Raw genomic sequence first — 18,498 nt, 5'->3', positions numbered from 1 at the left:
GACATCGCTGGCTCCAGTGTCAGGTAAGTGACACATAATGGACTACTATGCGATGCATAGTACTCCATTATGCTTTACCTTTGCAGGGAATCAAAGAGGAAGTAAACCCATCAGAGGTGACATGCACCTCATTGGACTTATTAACTCATAGTATGCCTGCACATTTTACAAGATGGCTGAACTCCTTGAGTTTTCAGATTTAATTTTCACAATTCACGTTCCTTTTTAGATCTTCCAATTAGATTAAGGATTTTCATTGTTTTATTTATAGGAGTAATTATGATTAGTCATTTTTCAGAAGACAATGGTGCTGTATATAAATTGACTGCAGCCCCACAGGAACACTTGGTTCTTAAAGTAACAGGTCCCTTGAGAGCATATGTTTTAAGTACAAGGCTGTAAACACATTAGTTTGTGTAACAGAGTAAATAGACACTTGAGTCTGCGAACTTCATTCATTATTCTTACTGCTATGAATCCCAGAGGGAGTGTAAGAAAATGCAACAGCAATCAAGATATGCGGTAGTCAGAATTTGTTTATTCTAAGTAAAGAAAGTGTTACAAGTCCCAGTAAATGTAACTACATACTTTGTTTTCGAGTCCAGAGATTTTGTAGAGCTGTGAGTGGTATAAAGCCTCCGGTCTATATTGTTGATTGGACCCTGGTGCCCTTTTTAAAGGATATAGGTGTCCGTTTAGTATATTTTGATATTTTACATCTCTGGAGTTCTCTGCTCTTCTCAGAGATATTTGTTCTCCCCCATGTGGCAGTTTAATATATCATGTAGATCACTTCTCCCACTGAGAATAGAAGTGATCTACAAACGCTCTGAGAACCCTGAACGGCTTCTGTTTCTGTAATCTCACAATAGCTCAGGAGATTTCAGTATCAGAATCCCAAAGTGAAATACGAAGCACTCCACATACACTGCACATATTAAGTTAATAATAAAGATATAATCCCCCTACCCAATAAACAGACACCCCATAACTGTAAAACATTTGAATTAATTCATAACATATGTGCATATTTATGCGAATGGTGTATTCTGAAATGATAGTACCCTATTTGTCATGCAGATATGCACCATTCATATAAAAACAATAAATATATATATTAAATAGTTCAAAGTAATTTTAAAAAAGCATAACAATAAAAATATTAATTAATTAATATTATATAATTAATTTATATTAATATTAATTAATATTAAAAATATTAAATTAACAATGAAAATAATAATAAATAAATACATAATAATAATAAATATAAAAAATAAATAATACCGGCGTATTAACATATACACTTATGCAAACGCAGTGTGTACTGGACTCATCTGATGCTCTGAATTTTACAGCCACCTTGCGTTATCAGCGATGCATCATCTGCGCAGCTGTCAAAATTACAGCATCAGTTGTACTTCTGTAGCCACAACACTGCCTTTATATATATGCCTATATATATGTGTATATCTGTGTGAGTGTATGTGTGTGTGTATGTGTGTATGTATATATATATATATATATATATTATATATACATATATATATATATATATATATATTAGGGGTGCAACAGATCGTCACTGATCCGTGATTCGAATGGGTCACCCTGTTCGGATCGGCACACGCAGCGATCCGCGGTCTCGGCCTTAGGAAAGGTCGTGGCTTCGGCCTAGCTCTGGAGCGGCAGCTATTTTGGTGCACCCATCAGCCGTTTACGATTTGATCACTCTGTCAAATGATGGAGCGATCACTTGTAAACAAACGTTGGTTCCTCTCTCCCTTCTGTAAAGTGGAGGGGAGAGATCGGATAGATGCAGCGCTGTGGGCTGGATCTGTAGTGTCCACAGCGCTGCTCTGTAACAATTGCAGTCACAGTCATCCCTCCATACTCTGCCAATACTCTGCAATTCCCTGCCAATACCGTGCCAATAGTCTGCCATACCCTGTCAATACTCTGCCATACCCTGCCAATAGTGCTATACCGTGCCAATACCCTGCCAATACTCTGCAATGCCCTGCCATGCCCTGCCAATAACGTGCCAATACTCTGCCAATACCGTGCCAATACTCTGCCAATACTGTGCCAATACTCTGCCAATACCGTGCCAATACTCTGCCAATACCGTGCCAATACTCCGCCAATACCGTGCCAATACTCTGCCATACCCTGCCAATACTGCCATACCCTGCCAATACCCTGCCAATAACGTGCCAATACTCTGCCAATACTCTGCCATACCATGCCAATAGTCTGCCATACCCTGTCAATACTCTGCCATACCCTGCCAATACTGCCATACCCTGCCAATACCCTGCCAATAACGTGCCAATACTCTGCCAATACTCTGCCATACCGTGCCAATACTCTGCCATACCCTGTCAATACTCTGCCATACCCTGCCAATACTGCCATACCGTGCCAATACTCTGCCAGTACTCTGCAATACCCTGCCAATAACGTGCCAATACTCTGCCAATACCGTGTCAATACTCTGCCAATACCGTGTCAATACTCTGCCAATACCGTGTCAATACTCTGCCAATACCGTGTCAATACTCTACCAATACCGTGCCAATACTCCGCCAATACCGTGCCAATACTCTGCCAATCCTCTGCCATACCCTGCCAATACTGCCATACCGTGCCAATACCCTGCCATACCCTGCCAATACTCTGCAATACTCTGCCATACCCTGCCATACCCAGCCAATACTTGCCAATACCCAGCCATACTCGGTAATACCCAGCCATACTCAGCGATACCCAGTCATGCTCAGCCAATTATTATTTGCTGATCCGAAAAATGATCCAATCCGTGACTCTGATCCCAGGAACGATCCGTTCCGTGAGTTTTTTGAAAATATATATACACACACAAATATAAATATATACACACACAGATATATATATATATATATATATATATATATATATACACATACATACATACATACATACACACATATATATATATATATATATATATATATATATATATATATATATATATATATATATATATATATATATACATATATATACATATATATATAATCTCTGTGTGTAATTGTATAGTTATTGTATTTGTAACCTGCTGTTGGTGTATTTTTCACTGCAGTTAAGAAAGTTTTTACTTTCATTTTTGGCCACAGGAGAAGGAAGAAGCTATTCTCTGGCAGAGATCTCCTGATATCTCCACCTCTGGGCTGGAGAAGCCAGAAAGGAGAGCTTGAAAGAGAAGCACAGAGAAAAAGTGGCATCTCTGTTTACTAAACATGCCGTTTCTGTTGCAGTCAATGCAGCCGTTCTGTGTTCTGAGATGAGAAGAGAAAAAATAGTTCTCCAGCACTCATCTCGGTATATTAAACCTGCAATGCTCTGAGATAAGCAGAGATCATCCTGATCTCAGCTTATCAAAGTTTACTAAACGGACACCATAGACCAAACTCTGGAGGTTGTTGTTTGTATCATTTAGATTGCATTCACTAGGGTGTACATCTGTGTGATTCTAAATTCTTGCTATCCTGTTTTTACTCTTCTTTTTTGTTGCTATTTTCTTCAGTCCTGATTACCCTGTTCATGTTTCATGTTTCTGTATTCTTGGTGCTCTGTCACAGCTCTTTTAAAGTGGTTGTAAAACCTTACAACACACTTTCACCTACAGGTAAACCTAGATTAAGGCTTACCTGTAGGCGCTGTAAATATCCATACCATGTAGGTTTAGGAGATATTTACAATTCCCCGTATGAGGATTTCTTCTGCGCGTGCGCTGGTGTACTCAGCGCATGCGCACTTTAGAAGGGTCACGGCGTGCCGTTTTCATTAAACGACATGCCGTGACTGGCGGCTCTCACACAGACATGCGGGAGTGATGTCATGCGACTTTGGCCAGTCACAGAGCCGGAGTCCGTGACCACGGAAGGAAGATGGATGCTTCCAGCCGGCGAGGAATTCGGCGACATCGCTGGCTCCTGTGTCAGGTAAGTGACACGTGGGCTACTATGCGATGCATAGTAGCCCATTATGCTTTGCCTTTGCAGGGAAACAAAGAGGAAGTAAACCCATCAGGATTCAACTCCCAGGTTTTTGTCTGCTCTCAGTCTACCTAGACCATTTTACTTTCCTGTATTTGATCACCTCATCCCGCTGACCTATACCTCTGACCCATTGGGTTCCCTATACAGTTGTGTTCAAAAGTTTGCATTCCCTGGCAGAAATTGTGAAATGTTGGCATTAATATTGAAAATATGACTGATCATGCCAAAAAACTGTCTTTTATTTAAGGATAGCAATCACATTATCACATTGTTTTTTTTGATCCTTTTTAAATCCATAATGATAACAGAAATCACCCAAATGGCCCTGATAAAAAGTTTACACACCGTGGAATATTTGGCCTTGATACACACACAGAAGTTGGCACACACAGGTTAAAATGGCAATTAAAGGTTAATTTTCCACATTTGTGGCTTTTTAAATCACAATTAGTGTCTGTGTATAAATAGTCAATGAGTTTGTTAGCTCTCACATGGATGCACTAAGGCTGCTTTCACCCTGCAGCGGGAGCGGCGTCGGCGGTAAAGTGCCGCTATTTTTAGCGGCGCTTTACCGTCGTTTTAGCAGCGGTGTGCGGGCGCTAGCGGGGTGGTTTTAACCCCCGCTAGCGGCGCTTTGCCGGCGGTATTGCTGCGGTGTCCCATTGATTTCAATGGGTAGGAGCGGTTTAGGAGCGGTGAATACACCGCTCCTTCACCGCTGCAAAGATGCGGCTAGCAGGACTTTTTTCACCGTCCTGCCAGCGCATCGCTCCAGTGTGAAAGCCCTCCGGCTTTCACACTGGAGTTAAAGGGGCCGGTTTTTTTCAGGCGTTAAACAGGCACTATTTTTAGCGCTGTAACGCCTGAATACCGCCCCAGTGTGAAAGCAGCCTAAGCAGGCTGATTTAAAAAGTAGCCAAAAACTGTGATAATAAACATCTTCATGTGATTGCTATCCTTAAATAAAAGACCGTTTTTTGGCATGATCAGTCATATTTTCAACTTTAAAGCCAACATTTCACAATTTCACAACTTTTGAGCATGACTGTATAGCAACATATTCCTGCCCTGACATAACTTGTGCTACTAATGCCCTCATCCTAGCAGTGTCTCTGGGTCTCTGACTGCAATAGTGAGCTTTGGTTACTCCCAGAAATACCTTTTGACTACTTACCTCAATTACTTCATGGTTTTTAACTCCTCTAGGGAATTCACTTTTTTAAGACCAGATAATCTGTCAATAGAGCTGATCTTCATGCCTCAGCCTGGGCACAGCAATAACTACTTCAACCTGCTGCCACAACACCACTGTGCAGGTTTAAGGAGATGGGCATGGATACCAAAAAGCTCCCCCCAGTTAGCAATTAGAGCCCATAGCAGAGCAGTGTTTGGCTAGATGATTTTGCACAAAGCAAACTGATAGCTTCACTTGTATATTAAGCTGTTCATCTAATGCTCTCTGTCAGGTTTTTTCTTAAAGCCAGTGGCGTGCAAAACACACTCCAAAAAACTTCACCTGGTGCATAAAAAATGTGCACACACATAAAGAGTGACACAAAAAAGTGCAGTGGGTACACAAGTCCTCTAAAATCAAAGGACCTTGTCCTGAATCCCCCGGGGCGTTAGGCTCCTGACAGGGACAAGGACACTTAAAACTTGGTCTTCCTGGCCGAAACCAGTCAGACCCCGTTCTTTGGAAGGTCTGCCGAAACAGACCCACCCAAATACTAGGTGAGGCTCCCCCGAAGGAAGACCCCAACCCTAAGGAAGAGGGTGAACTAAGCCAGAAGGCCATGTCCGCCCCCTCACCAGACTTTCAGGACAGGCCCTAGAACCTGTGACCCTATTAATCACAGCAAACGTGAAAAGTGACAAAACAAGACGTGACAAAAACACACACTGAAAATAAATAAAAAGTGGGGAAGAGATAGTGGAGAGGAGAGTGAAAAGGTGGTCGTTGTGTGAAACAACGACCAGGCCCTCTGGCCGGGAATAAAAAAATTCCTCTGGTCCCAGCCAAAAGGCCCGGCCCAAGAGGCAGGTGCTAAAAAAGCGTGTTATGGTGCAGTGACCTTGGTGCCCAAAATCAAAGTGACCCTCACTCACAGTGATTCTTAGGCACCCCCGGACTGCCACTCCAGGGGCACATACTCCATAGGCTTTCAAGACCACCCTGACCCACGGTCCAGACCACAGCAGCCCCCACCTCGGACAGGAAGGCATGGAGATCAGGAAGCTTGGTGAGAGCCCTTTACCATCAGGCTCCACCGTCGCTCCCGTCACTCCTTCCTAATTACATTCGGGAAGTACTAACCGCTCCTCCCCCCCCTGCATAGGGAGCAGCCGGTTTTCCCTCCCGAAAAACTGCCCGGGGCTAGAAGTACCCCAATCCAGACCAGAAGGCCAGGTACCCGACCCTCTGGATCAGACCAGGCAGCACCCATCCTCACCAGGAGCATCCTTCCAGACGGCTCAGACTCGACCATGCATCGGCCCCCAGTTTACTGTCGGGCGGCACGACGTGGCCCCTACCGAAACCGTCCTTCCGGATGCAAATTACACCATCAGAGAGCGCCGCCCAAACCCTCTCAAATAGGGATGGAACAGCGCCTCCTTTGGCAACTGATAAGAACAGATACTACATTTGATCTTAGCCAAAAGGCCGAGAATGCTCTCTGTCAGGTATTGGAATCACAGTGGACCACGCCACATGGTGGCCATGAGAATAGCTCACTAAGTGCCTTATTTGGATTGTGGCAAAGCATCAGAAAGTTATAGAGATTCTGAAACTGATTAATGGTTCCTCACTCTCCAGAGCCCCAGTTATTAAACGTCCTCGGGTTCCTGGCCGCTAGGGGACGCGCACGATGTCCCCTATGTTTTGTAAGTGTATCAATTTTATCCTCTATATTACAATAAACAAACGTTATTTGCACCATGAGCCTGTGCGCTCTTATTTCTCCTATGTTTTCACAGCTATCAGTCTCCCATTAATCAGGGAGTTGCAAGGAGTTTGGTGTCAGACAGACTTTTGTATTAACTCTTTCCCTTGAGGAATCCCTTGGTCAGTGTGTTCCTGTTTTGGACTCCATACATTTAGCGCAAAGACTGTTTTGTTTCATTTTTTGTTCCAACTTTTCATAGCTCTTAGCCCTTGTACACACGGTTGGAGATTCCCGACAACCAAAGCCGTCGGATTTTGTCCGACGGATTTTGTCCGAAACTGTTGTATACACACGGTCGGACCAAGTTGTCGGAAAATCCGATCGTTCAGAACGTGATGACGTTATTTCGTTACGACGGGACTACGTTCAGGCTAGTAGCCAATAGCTTTGATGTAGGAATTTGATCTGAGCATGCGTGGCACTTTGTCCGATCGGAATTCTCTACACATGATCGGAGTATGTCCGATCGGAGCATTTTGTCGGAAAATATTTACGGAAAGTTGGAAAGTTTGGTCCGACAGATATTCCGACGGAAACAGTCCGATGCATACCACACACAGTTGGAATATCCGACAAAACGCTCCGATTGGACACATTCTGTCGGAATCTCCGATCGTGTGTACAAGGGCTTACTGTGAAGAAACCTTTCTGTATTTCGAGATTCGAGATGTTCCTCTAGATGTAAAAAGAGTTCCCCCTTGTCCACTGTGTTGATCTTAAAGTCAATAACTCAACACCAAGTTCACTATATGAATCACTTATGTATTTGTAGATAGAAAAAGTAGGGAAGGACAGAACAGGACTATTACGGTGCTAAACACTTAATTTGAAAGGGGGGCCCCCTGATAGGAGGTGCAGAGACACAGATAATATATAGTTATTAAAAGTAAAAAAAGAAACTTTTTATTTGTTAATTATACATAATCATTAAAATACAGAACGAATATTCAAGGTTACAAATGAACCAATATAGTGATTAAGAGTAAAATATCCACATATAGTCAATTAATTCAATTGGAATTACACTTGGCTGTTCTGATGGAATCCCAACATATTTCGCCTAAACAAAGGCTTCTTCAGGGGAGCCAGTAATTGACGTGAAGTGGTTACAAGGAATGAAAAATTCACTGTAGATAGAACACAACGAAAACTGTGAATTAGGTCTCAAGAATCAGTGCAGCCCAGACCCTTCATGTTAGTATAGGTTAAGATATAAGAAATTAGATAAATTTGAAAAAGCTTGTGTCTAATTAGAGTATATGTGTATACATACCTACCTACCTGGGGGTAGGTATGTATACACATATACTCTAATTAGACACAAGCTTTTTCAAATTTATCTAATTTCTTATATCTTAACCTATACTAACATGAAGGGTCTGGTTCCCAATTTTCCAACATGTTGGAAATATTTCCCGACCAACTGGTTCGATCGGACATACTCTGTCAGGGAAATAGGCGCAACCTCGCGAGGTACGTTCGTGTTAACGCGCGTCAGCGCACACGGAGGCGCAATGTAGTTCCAAGACGAACGCCCGACGCTACGTCTGATCGAGCGCGCGTACGCGGTGGTGATACGAACGCATAACGTACACGACGTAGGCGTACGAACGCCATGGCGCGCACACAACGTGACCTAGGCACCTTGCCTATTTAAACGTTCGCCTGACAGTGCTGCATCGCTGGATTATTGTCAGCTCTCCTGTGTACCTGTGTCCGTGATTCCTGCTGTCTGATCTCCTGTGTACCGACCCGGCTTGTTTGACCTGCTCCTGTTGTTCTCCTGGCTCTTACCACTGGCTTGTACCCGACGTCCCCTGTCTGCTCCCTGCACCCGATCTCGGCTTGGCTTGGACTCCTGCTCTCCGGTCTTCAGCTCAGGACCCGTTGCTCCGATCCTAGGACTGATCTTCTATGTTTGACCCTCGGCTTGGCCTTGACTCTGCTATTGGACTTCTGTTATCCCTCTCTTGGACTTCCTAGCACGGTTGCCCCCGGAGACTTGTTTACTCAGCTCTTGTCATCTGCTGCTGCTACCTGGCAACCTGTGCTACTGTGGGCACTGCATCCCTGTGTCATCTTCAGGGTTGTGCTGCACTCGGCCGCAAGGGGAGCCCTCTCAGCATCTCAGCCTCCCTCCAGATCGTGACATACTAGAGAATGTAGAGAATTTTGATCGGACCAAGTGTCACGCATGCTCAGATCAAATACCTACATCAAAGCTATTGGCTACTAGCCTGAATGTAGTCCCATCGTAACGAAATTACGTCATCACGTTCTGAATAATCAGATTTTTCGACAACTTAGTCCGACCGTGTGTATGCAACAGTTTTGGACACAATCCGACGGACAAAATCTGACGGATTTGGTTGTCGAAATCTCCGACCGTGTGTACAGGGGCTAAGAGCTATCCTTACTGAACTCTGCAGAGTATAACTTTAGCTCTCCGTCCCCTTTTTTTTTCTGAATTCTCAGACAAGCGTTAAACTTCAGCACTTTGAACAGATGTAGAGAAGAGATGCCTGCAAATAGATAGGTACAGCTTATGTAGGAGGATTTGTTTCATCTTTGTGTATCATCTGAGGCTAGTCACTTCACTGGGTGTATGAAAGGGTTTACAACCATTTTAATGGAGATGCCATAAATGGTTATGGGTTAAAACAGTTGAGATAATTAAGTATCCAAATGTCTGCTAACTTCTCTGTAAACCTAACCAGTATAGACAGCCGCAATTCCCATAATCTCAATTACATTATGAATGCATCCCATGAATTTTATATTTAGCAATCCTTTTAGCATGCAATTATTAATGTGGAATAATGAATTCTTCCAAAGCAATCAGAAGCTGGTCTTTGAATTAAACCTGGGGCCGATTAAATTAACTCTGTCAAAGCTTTGACTACACGTACACAGAAAAAAGGAATATGCCTTTGAAGTTTTTTATTTTTATTATTTCAGTTAATAAAGTAAGTCTATGAAACATCTTAGACTTAAATTAAATGGTTGAGAATAATAAATAGCTATAAATGCTAATGCATAAATTGTTGAGGGCAATTGAGGGCAGACAGTACAGTTTCAGGAGGAATTTAAATTGTAACCTTTCCTAGTATTACAGTTTACTCTGTTTCCAAGCATCTGATAGAGAGGTTAAAAAAAAATATATAGGTGATACTTGAAAAATTAGAATATCGTGCAAAAGTTCATTTATTTCACTAATGCAACTTAAATGGTGAAACTAATATACGAGATAGACTCATTAAATGCAAAGCAAGATAGTTCAAGCCGTGATATGTCATAATTGTGATGATTATGGCTTACAGCTTATGAAAACCCCAAATCCGCAATCTCAGAAAATTAGAATATTGAATGCAATCAATAAAACAAGGATTGTATATAGAACAATATCAGACCTCTGAAAAGTATAAGCATGCATATGTACTCAGTACTTGGTGTGGGCCTCTTTTGCAGCAACTGCCTCAATGCAGTGTGGCATGGAAGCTATCAGCCTGTGGCACTGCTGAGGTGTTATAGAAGACTAGGATGCTTCAATAGCGGCCTTCAGCTCTTCTGCATTGTTCGGTCTCATGTCTCTCATCTTTCTCTTGGCAATGCCCCATAGATTCTCTATGGGGTTCAGGTCAGGCGAGTTTGCTGGCCAATCAAGCACAGTAATCCCACGGTCATTGAACCAGGTTTTGGTGCTTTTGGCAGTGTGGGCAGGTGCCAAGTTCTGCTGGAAAATGAAGTCAGCATCCCCATAGAGCTCATCTGCAGAAGGAATCAGGAAGTGCTCCAAAATCTCCTGGTAGACGACTGCGTTGACGCTGGACTAAATGAAGCACAGTGGACCAGCAGATGACATGGCTCCCCAAATCAACACAGACTGTGGAAACTTCACATTGGACTTCAAGCATCTTGCAGCGTGTGCCTCTCCATTCTTCCTCCATACTCTGTGTCCTTGGTTTCCAAATGAGATGCAAAATTTGCTCTCATCAGAAAAGAGGACTTTGGACCACTGAGCAACAGACCAGGTCTGTTTTACTTTAGCCCAGGTAAGATGCTTCTGACGTTTGTTGTTCAGGAGTGGCTTGACAAGAGGAATACAACAATTGAAGCCCATGTCCAGGATCCGTCTGTGTGTGGTGGCTCTTGATGACTCCAGCCTCAGTCCACTCCTTGCAAAAGTCCCCAACACTTTTGAATGGCCTTTTCCTGACAATCCTCTCCAGGCTGTGGTGATCCCTACTGCTTGTGCACCTTTTTCTTCCACATAACTTTCTATTAATGTGCTTTGATACAGCACTTTGGGAACATCCAGCTTATTTTGCAATAATTACTTTTTGAGGCTTTTCCTCCTTGTGGAGGATGTCAATGATGGTTTGCTGCACAACTGTCAGGTCAGCAGCCTTTCCCATGATGGTGATTCCTACTGAACCAGACTGAGAGACCATTTAAAGGCTTGGGAACCCTTTGCAGGTGTTATGGTTTAATTAGCTGATTGGAGTGGGACACTTTGAGCCTAGAATATTGCACCTTTTCACAATATTCTAATTTTCTGAGGTTGTGGATTTGGGGTTTTCATGAGCTGTAAGCCATAATCATCACAATTATAACAAATCACGGCTTGAACTATCTTGCTTTGCATGTAATAAGTCTATCTTGTATATTAGTTTCACCTTTTAAGTTGCATTAGTGAAATACCGTATTTATCGGCGTATAACACACGCCGGCGTATAACACACACACCCCAAGTTTAGGAGGGAATTTTAAGGAAAAAAACTTTTAGGAGGGAAGTTTAAGGGAAAAAAAACTTACATTTATATCTGCAGCCTTGTCCACCATTGCAGTCTTATGCAGCCTTGTCCACCATTGCAGCCTTATGCAGCCTTGTCCACCATTGCAGCCTTATGCAGCCTTGTCCACCATTGCATCCTTGTCCCCCATTGCAGCCTTATGCAGCCTTGTCCACCAGTGCAGTCTTGTCCCCCATTGTAGTCTTATGCAGTCTTGTCCCCCATTGCAGTCTTGTCCCCCATTGCAGCCGTGTCCCCCATTGCAGCCGTGTCTATTTTATTTTTTTTAAATGCCGCCGCCGAGATACAGAGCCGGATGTGTATCTCGGCGGCGTGCGGTAGCTCTCGGCGGGCCTCCGGCCACCTTCGGCTCTTCTCGGGCAGCTTTCGGTCGTTCTTGGAAGCTTTTGGCCGCCGAGAAGAGCCGAAGGCAGCCGGAAGCTTCCGAGAATGGCCGAAGGTGGCCGAAAGCTGGCAAGAAGAGCCGAAGGCGGCCGAAAGCTTCCGAGAATGGCCAAAGGCGGCCGAAAGCTGCCAAGAAGAGCCGAAGGCGGCCGAAAGTTGCCTTGAAGAGCCGAAGGCGGCTGAAAGCCGCCCAGAGGCTCAGAATTTTGGGGGATCGGCGTATAACACGCACCCACGATTTTCCCCTGCTTTTAAGGGGAAAAAAGTGCGTGTTATACGCCGATAAATACGGTAAATGAACTTTTGCACAATATTCTAATTTTTCGAGTATCAACTGTGTGTGTGTGTGTGTGTGTATGTGTGTGTGTATATATATATATATATATATATATATATATAATTTATTTTTTTGGTAGCTTTTTGTTTACAGATTTCCTCACCACACAGATGCTATATTTAGTCCTTTGATTGCATATAATTCATAGGTGCCTAATTGGATACATTTGGCATATTCATACAATCAGTGTAAAGAGCTGTTGTGTTTAGTATCCCATAACTATTATAAAATCAAATGACAGTAGTCTCTTTCTTCTGAGAGCTTTTTTACCGATTGGTTGGCATTGGTTATTAGGCACTGTTCTTTGCACTATATTATAAGATAAGCATATATCCACCAACATAATACATTTAAAATGGCTTTCTAAGACAGACATATTGATAGCTTTCTTGAAAACAAAATATCTGTAAACAATTAATTGTGAACAATTAGTGCGCTGCTGTCACCCTTTTGATATTAGCACAGTTGCCACCTTATACAATCAGTGCCCATGTATATGTGCTTAAAAACTGGGTTATCTGAAAATAAAAATATGTGCAGAAATAAATAATTAGTTGAATAAAGGAATAAATAAATCTTCTATGCCTTAAAAATGTCCATCAAAATCTTTGCCTATCGTTGATTGTAGTCAATCTGATCGGTACATGTATGTGAATATGATAGAAAACCTATGTGTCCCTGGTGCGGTGGAAGGTGAATAATCACTATTATTGGAAATTTTTAAGGCTTTTCTATAGCAGGGTTTTACCATGTTCTGTTTTGGGCTTATTTCCCTTGTTTTTATGTTGCCCACCCCTAAGGCTACATTCACACCTGAGTGTTTTCAGCTCGTAAAAAGTCCGGAAAAAAATCACCTGAAAAACGCCCAACAAGCAAAATACCATAAATTTCAGTGGCATCGGTTCACATTTGAGCGTTTTGTTACCTGAAGCAAAACGCCTCAAAAACACCCTAAGCTCAAAAACTAACATGATCTTCTTTGAGGCCGATTTAAAGGTGTTTTTCTGCCTTTTAACATTGGTGCCCTGAACAAAATTGCGATAAAAATGAACCTTGAAACGCTCAGGTGTGAATGCAGCCTTAAAGGTCACTGCTTTGGATATCCCAATGATCATGAATAGTAAGATGCCCTGTGTCCTGTGATCTACAATTAAGAAAGTAGGATTTTTGGTTTACCTTTTGGATTGGATTGGATCATGCTTTATTAGGTTGGGTTTGTGTGGTTTTTTTTTAGTTTTGTTTTTTTAAGTGGTTGAACTAGATGAACTAGGGTCTTTTTTTCCAACCTGACTATGTAACTTTGCATCCTTTAAATCCTTTTCTTGGCGTACATCACAGGACACATATTTTGCATGTGTTCCCCATTGCCTGCTACAAAACTGAGACTATGCTGTGTTATGCCTAGGCGGAGCCTGATTTGTGACCATTCCCAGCAATAGAATAACCCAAAAGTCATAAATAAAAAGATGCCTTGTGTCCTGTGTTGTACTCCAAGAAAAAATATTTTACAGGTAAACTAAAAACCCTACTTTTCCAATGAAAAACAATGAAAATCATAATTTCTCTGTGCTGCTCTTTCATATTAATTCAACATGGTGTGATTTTTATGTTTTTTATTTTTTTTAGGGGCCTGTGAATTAGAGGTTGACCGATATATCGGCCGATATTTGCCGTTTTTTAAATAATCGGCATCGGCCGATTGTGCTGATAAAAAGCCGATTTAGAACTACAGCGGGACTTTGAAATGGCTTCTGTATAGAAGTCAGTGCAAGTTGACTGAGTCGTCATAGCAACCCTTTCCTCCTCTCTGGGCAGGCTGCCAAGAAAAGAACAAAATGATACAATGTTTACACTTGAATGAATGAAATCATCTCAGTGTGTAGAAGTTCTCAGTTTAACCATTTAAAGACTAAATCTTTTCTGACACTTGTTGCTTACAAGTAAAAATCCTGTATTTTCTGCCAGAAAATCACTTAGACCCCCCCAAAAATGATATATATTTTTTTAGCAGAGATCCTAGGGAATAAAATAGCGGTTGTTGCAATATTTTATGTCACACGGCATTTGCACAGAGGTCTTTCAAATGCATTTTTTTGGAAAAAAAATACACCATTTAAAAAATAAAAATAAAATAAAAACAGTAAAGTTAGCCCATTTTTTTTTGTCCAAAAGTTTTGACTACCTGTTTTTATTTAATATATAGGTTTTTTTTTTTTTTTTAATCTAAATCATACATACAAGTAAACTGATTGGAGGTTTGTTTTGTTTAATAAATGTTTAAGTGTAAGAAATTTTCTGTATCACTTATGAAGGCTGCTTTCACACTGGAGCGGGCAGGCGTTGATGGTAAAACGCAAGTTTTAGCGGCTCTTTACCATCATTTTAGCGGTGCTATTTGGCTGCTAGTGGGGCACATATAACCCAGCTAGTGGCCAAGGAAGAGGTTAAATGCGCCCATGAAGCACCGCTGCCAAATCGCATTGCATGCGCTTCGGCAGTGGTGCCCATTCATATCAATGGGCAGGAGTGGTGGAGGAGCGGTATACACCACTCCAAACGTGCTGCTTGCAGGACTTTTTTTTTTAAGATCCTGCCAGCGAATCGCCTCAGTGTGAAAGCACTCTGTCTTTCACACAGACTGCAGGGGAGCCATTTTGCAGGCACTTTACAGGCGCTATTTTTAGCCCAAAAGCGCCTTAAAAAACGCCCCAGTGGGAAAGGTGTGTTAGATCAAGGGGGATTAAAAATAAATAAATAAAATAAAATCGGCCTAACATATCGGCCCAAAAAAATCGGCATCATATATCGGCTATCGGCCGCCATGATTTCTAAATATCGGCATCGGCCAGAGAAAAACCCATATCGGTCGACCTCTACTGTGAATCTTTTGGTGCTACATAGTGCATTCTTGGCCTGATAGACTTCCATGGGAGAGCATGAAAAACACATGTACATGTTTTATTTTTTCTCAAAATCCAGTCTTTCTGCTAACAGTAAGGATGTCGCAGCAGATATTGCTGGTCATGGGGAAAAAAAAACTCATTAAGCATGAAAACCCACCAAAGCAGAAAGACACATGATTATGTAGCAGCACTAAGGTGAACTTTGACTTCATATGTAAGTTTTGTTTAGCAGTATCTAAAAGAAATAGGAGAAAAAATACAATCATATAGGCAGTTAGTCTGCAAAATATGGGTGTGCCAAATATTCACGTGAAAAATATACAGTATATGGCCAATAATTAAATATCCTATCCCCGACCAATTATGGGTGCCCATAACAAGCTTGTCAGCATTGAATCAGTTTGTAATTATTTTTGAGTTTATGATCAATTTATAGTTGAGAAAATTATCAAATCAATACCTACTAATATCTGCACCATGAATGGCGTTTAAAGTAACTTTCCTTAAAAATCATTATCTGATTTCCTTTGACAAGATCTCAAATGGGCAGAATAAATGACCATGGAAGTCAAAGTATGCAATCGTACTGTATATATAAAAAAAAAAAAAAAAAATATATATATATATATATATATATATATATACAAAATACTTTGTTGGTAATGATGACCGCTTCAAGGCGCCTCATGCATGGAGAAACTAGGCGCTCAGGTGTGATTTTGGCCCATTCTTCCACACAAACAGTCTTCAAATCTTAAAGGTTCTGTGGGCCTCTTCTTTGAACTCTGATTTTTAGTTCTTTCCATAGAGTTTCTATTGAATCTAAGTCAGGTGATTGTCTGGGACATTCTAGCGCTTTATTTTCTTCCCTTGGCTTTGTGTTTGTGATAATTTTCTTGCTGAAATGTCCACTATTATTTCATCTTAATCATCCTGGTAGATGGCAGCAGATTTTTATCAAGAATGTCTTGATACATTTTTCCATTCATCCTTCCTTTTATGATATGAAGTTTGTCAGTACCTATGCTGAAAAAAAGGCCCCACACCATGAATGTTCCTACCTCCAAGCTTTACTGTTATTACTGTGTTTTTGGAGTGATGTGCAGTGCCATTTGACCTCCAAACATGGTTTGTATTATGGCATCCAAAGAGTTAAATTTTGGTCTCATCTGACCAGACTATATTCTTCCAGTATTTAACAGGCTTCTCTAAATGTTGCGCATCAAACTTTAAATGAGCTTCAACTTGCAAACAGGCCATGGCGGTTGAGTGCATTACTTATTATTTTCTTTTAAAAAATTGTACCTGCAAATTCCTGGCTCTTGGACAACTCTTCTGATAATTCTTTTCACTCTTCTGTCAGAATTCTTCCAACGATTACCAGGTCGTGGCCTATTTATGGTGAAATAATGTTCTCTCCACTTCTGGAGTATGGCCCCAACAGTGCTCACTGGAACATCTAGAAGTTTAGAAATCCTTCTGTAACCAATGCCATCAGTATGTTTTGCATCAATAAGGTTGCAGAGGTCTTGAGAGAACTCTTTGCTTTAACCCATCATGATGTTTCTTGTGTGACATCTTAATAATGTGACACCTTTTAATAGGCCATCTGTTGAGACTGAACCAGCTGATATTATTTTGCTCTGACAAGCAAATATTTATATATTTGAGCTGGTGTCTTGGCTTTCATGCCTTTTTGCACCTCCCTTTCTGCATGTGTTCAATACTTTTCCCTGTGTCGTTCAATTTTATTACATATAGCTTCATTTTTGAACAGATTTGTTTTGGTTTCTTTGTATGTATGGATTGCATGGGTTGTTATCAAAATGTGGGGAAAATGTCATGCGAATAGCACCTTTAGAAATGTATTTACCTAGAAAAATGGTGACATGTTCAATACTTATTTTACCCACTGTGTATATACAATTAGGTCCATATATATTTGGACATGGGCACCGTTTTATTTTTTAGATATTTATCAAAAAATATCAAGCTATAGTTCTATAATCTATATGGGCTGAAAGTGCACATTCTCAGGTTTAATTTGAGGGTAAGTACTTCCAAATTGGAGGAAGGGTTTAGGAATTACAGCTCTTAACAATAGCCACGCCCCCTCCCCTTTTTTTGAAGGGGCTAAAAGTAATTGGACAATTGATCAAAAGCTGTTTCATGGTCAGGTGTGGGCTACTCCTTCATTATTTCTTCATCAGTTAAGCGGGTGAAAGGTCTGGAGTTGATTTTAAGTGTGGTATTTGCATTTGGAATCTATTGCTGTGAACCTATATCATGCGTTCAAAGGAGCCGTCCATGCAAATGAAACAAAACAAATCCATCAGAGAGATACCAGCAACATTAGGAGTGGCCAAATCAACAGTTTGGTACATTCTGCTTAACCACTTTCAGACCGGACCATTTTGCTGGTAAATGACCAGAGGTCTTTTTACACTTTGGCACTGCGCTGCTTTAACTGGTAATTGCGCGGTCATGCAATGTTGTACCCAAACAAAATTTGCGTCCTTTTCTTCCCACAAATAGAGCTTTCTTTTGATGGTATTTGATTGCCTCTGCGATTTTTATTTTTTGCGATATAAACGTAAAAAGACCGCAAATTTTGAAAAAAAATGATATTTTCTACTTTTTGTTATTAGAAAAATCCAATAAACTCAATTTTAGTCATACATTTAGGCCAAAATGTATTCAGCCACATGTCTTTGGTAAAAAAAAAGTCAATAATTGTATATTTATTGGTTTGCGCAAAAGTTGTCACATCTACAAACTAAGGTACGTTTTCTGTAATTTACGCAGCTTTTAGTTTACGACTGCCTATCTCATTTCTTGAGGTGCTAAAATGGCAGGGCAGTACAAAACCCCCCCAAATGACCCCATTTTGGAAAGTAGACCCCCTAAGGAAATTGATAAGAGGCATGTTGAGCCCATTGAATATTTTATTTTTTTGCCTCAAGCGATTACACAAAGTTGTCACTAAATGATATATTGCTCACACATGCTATGGGCGTATGTGAAATGACACCCCAAAATAAATTCTGCTGCTTCTCCTGAGTATGGGGATAC

At 41.2% G+C, this 18,498-nt stretch overlaps 1 protein-coding gene and 1 pseudogene across 1 annotated transcript in view; one reads left to right on the top strand and one right to left on the bottom strand.

The window, feature by feature from the left end:
* Nucleotides 1-18,498, top strand: part of HOATZ (HOATZ cilia and flagella associated protein) — an 89,376-nt gene that overhangs the window by 37,742 nt on the left and 33,136 nt on the right. The window lies entirely within an intron of this gene.
* LOC143934673 (U2 spliceosomal RNA) lies at nt 6,578-6,718 on the bottom strand (annotated as a pseudogene).

This window comes from Lithobates pipiens, unplaced genomic scaffold (assembly GCF_037356315.1).
Source record: "Lithobates pipiens isolate NorthernLeopardFrog02 unplaced genomic scaffold, aLitPip1_a1.2 Scaffold_27, whole genome shotgun sequence".
In the NCBI taxonomy this organism is placed as follows: Eukaryota; Metazoa; Chordata; class Amphibia; order Anura; family Ranidae; genus Lithobates; species Lithobates pipiens.
Note: the sequence above shows the minus strand (reverse complement) of the source record. Positions and strands in the feature narration are given on the sequence as shown.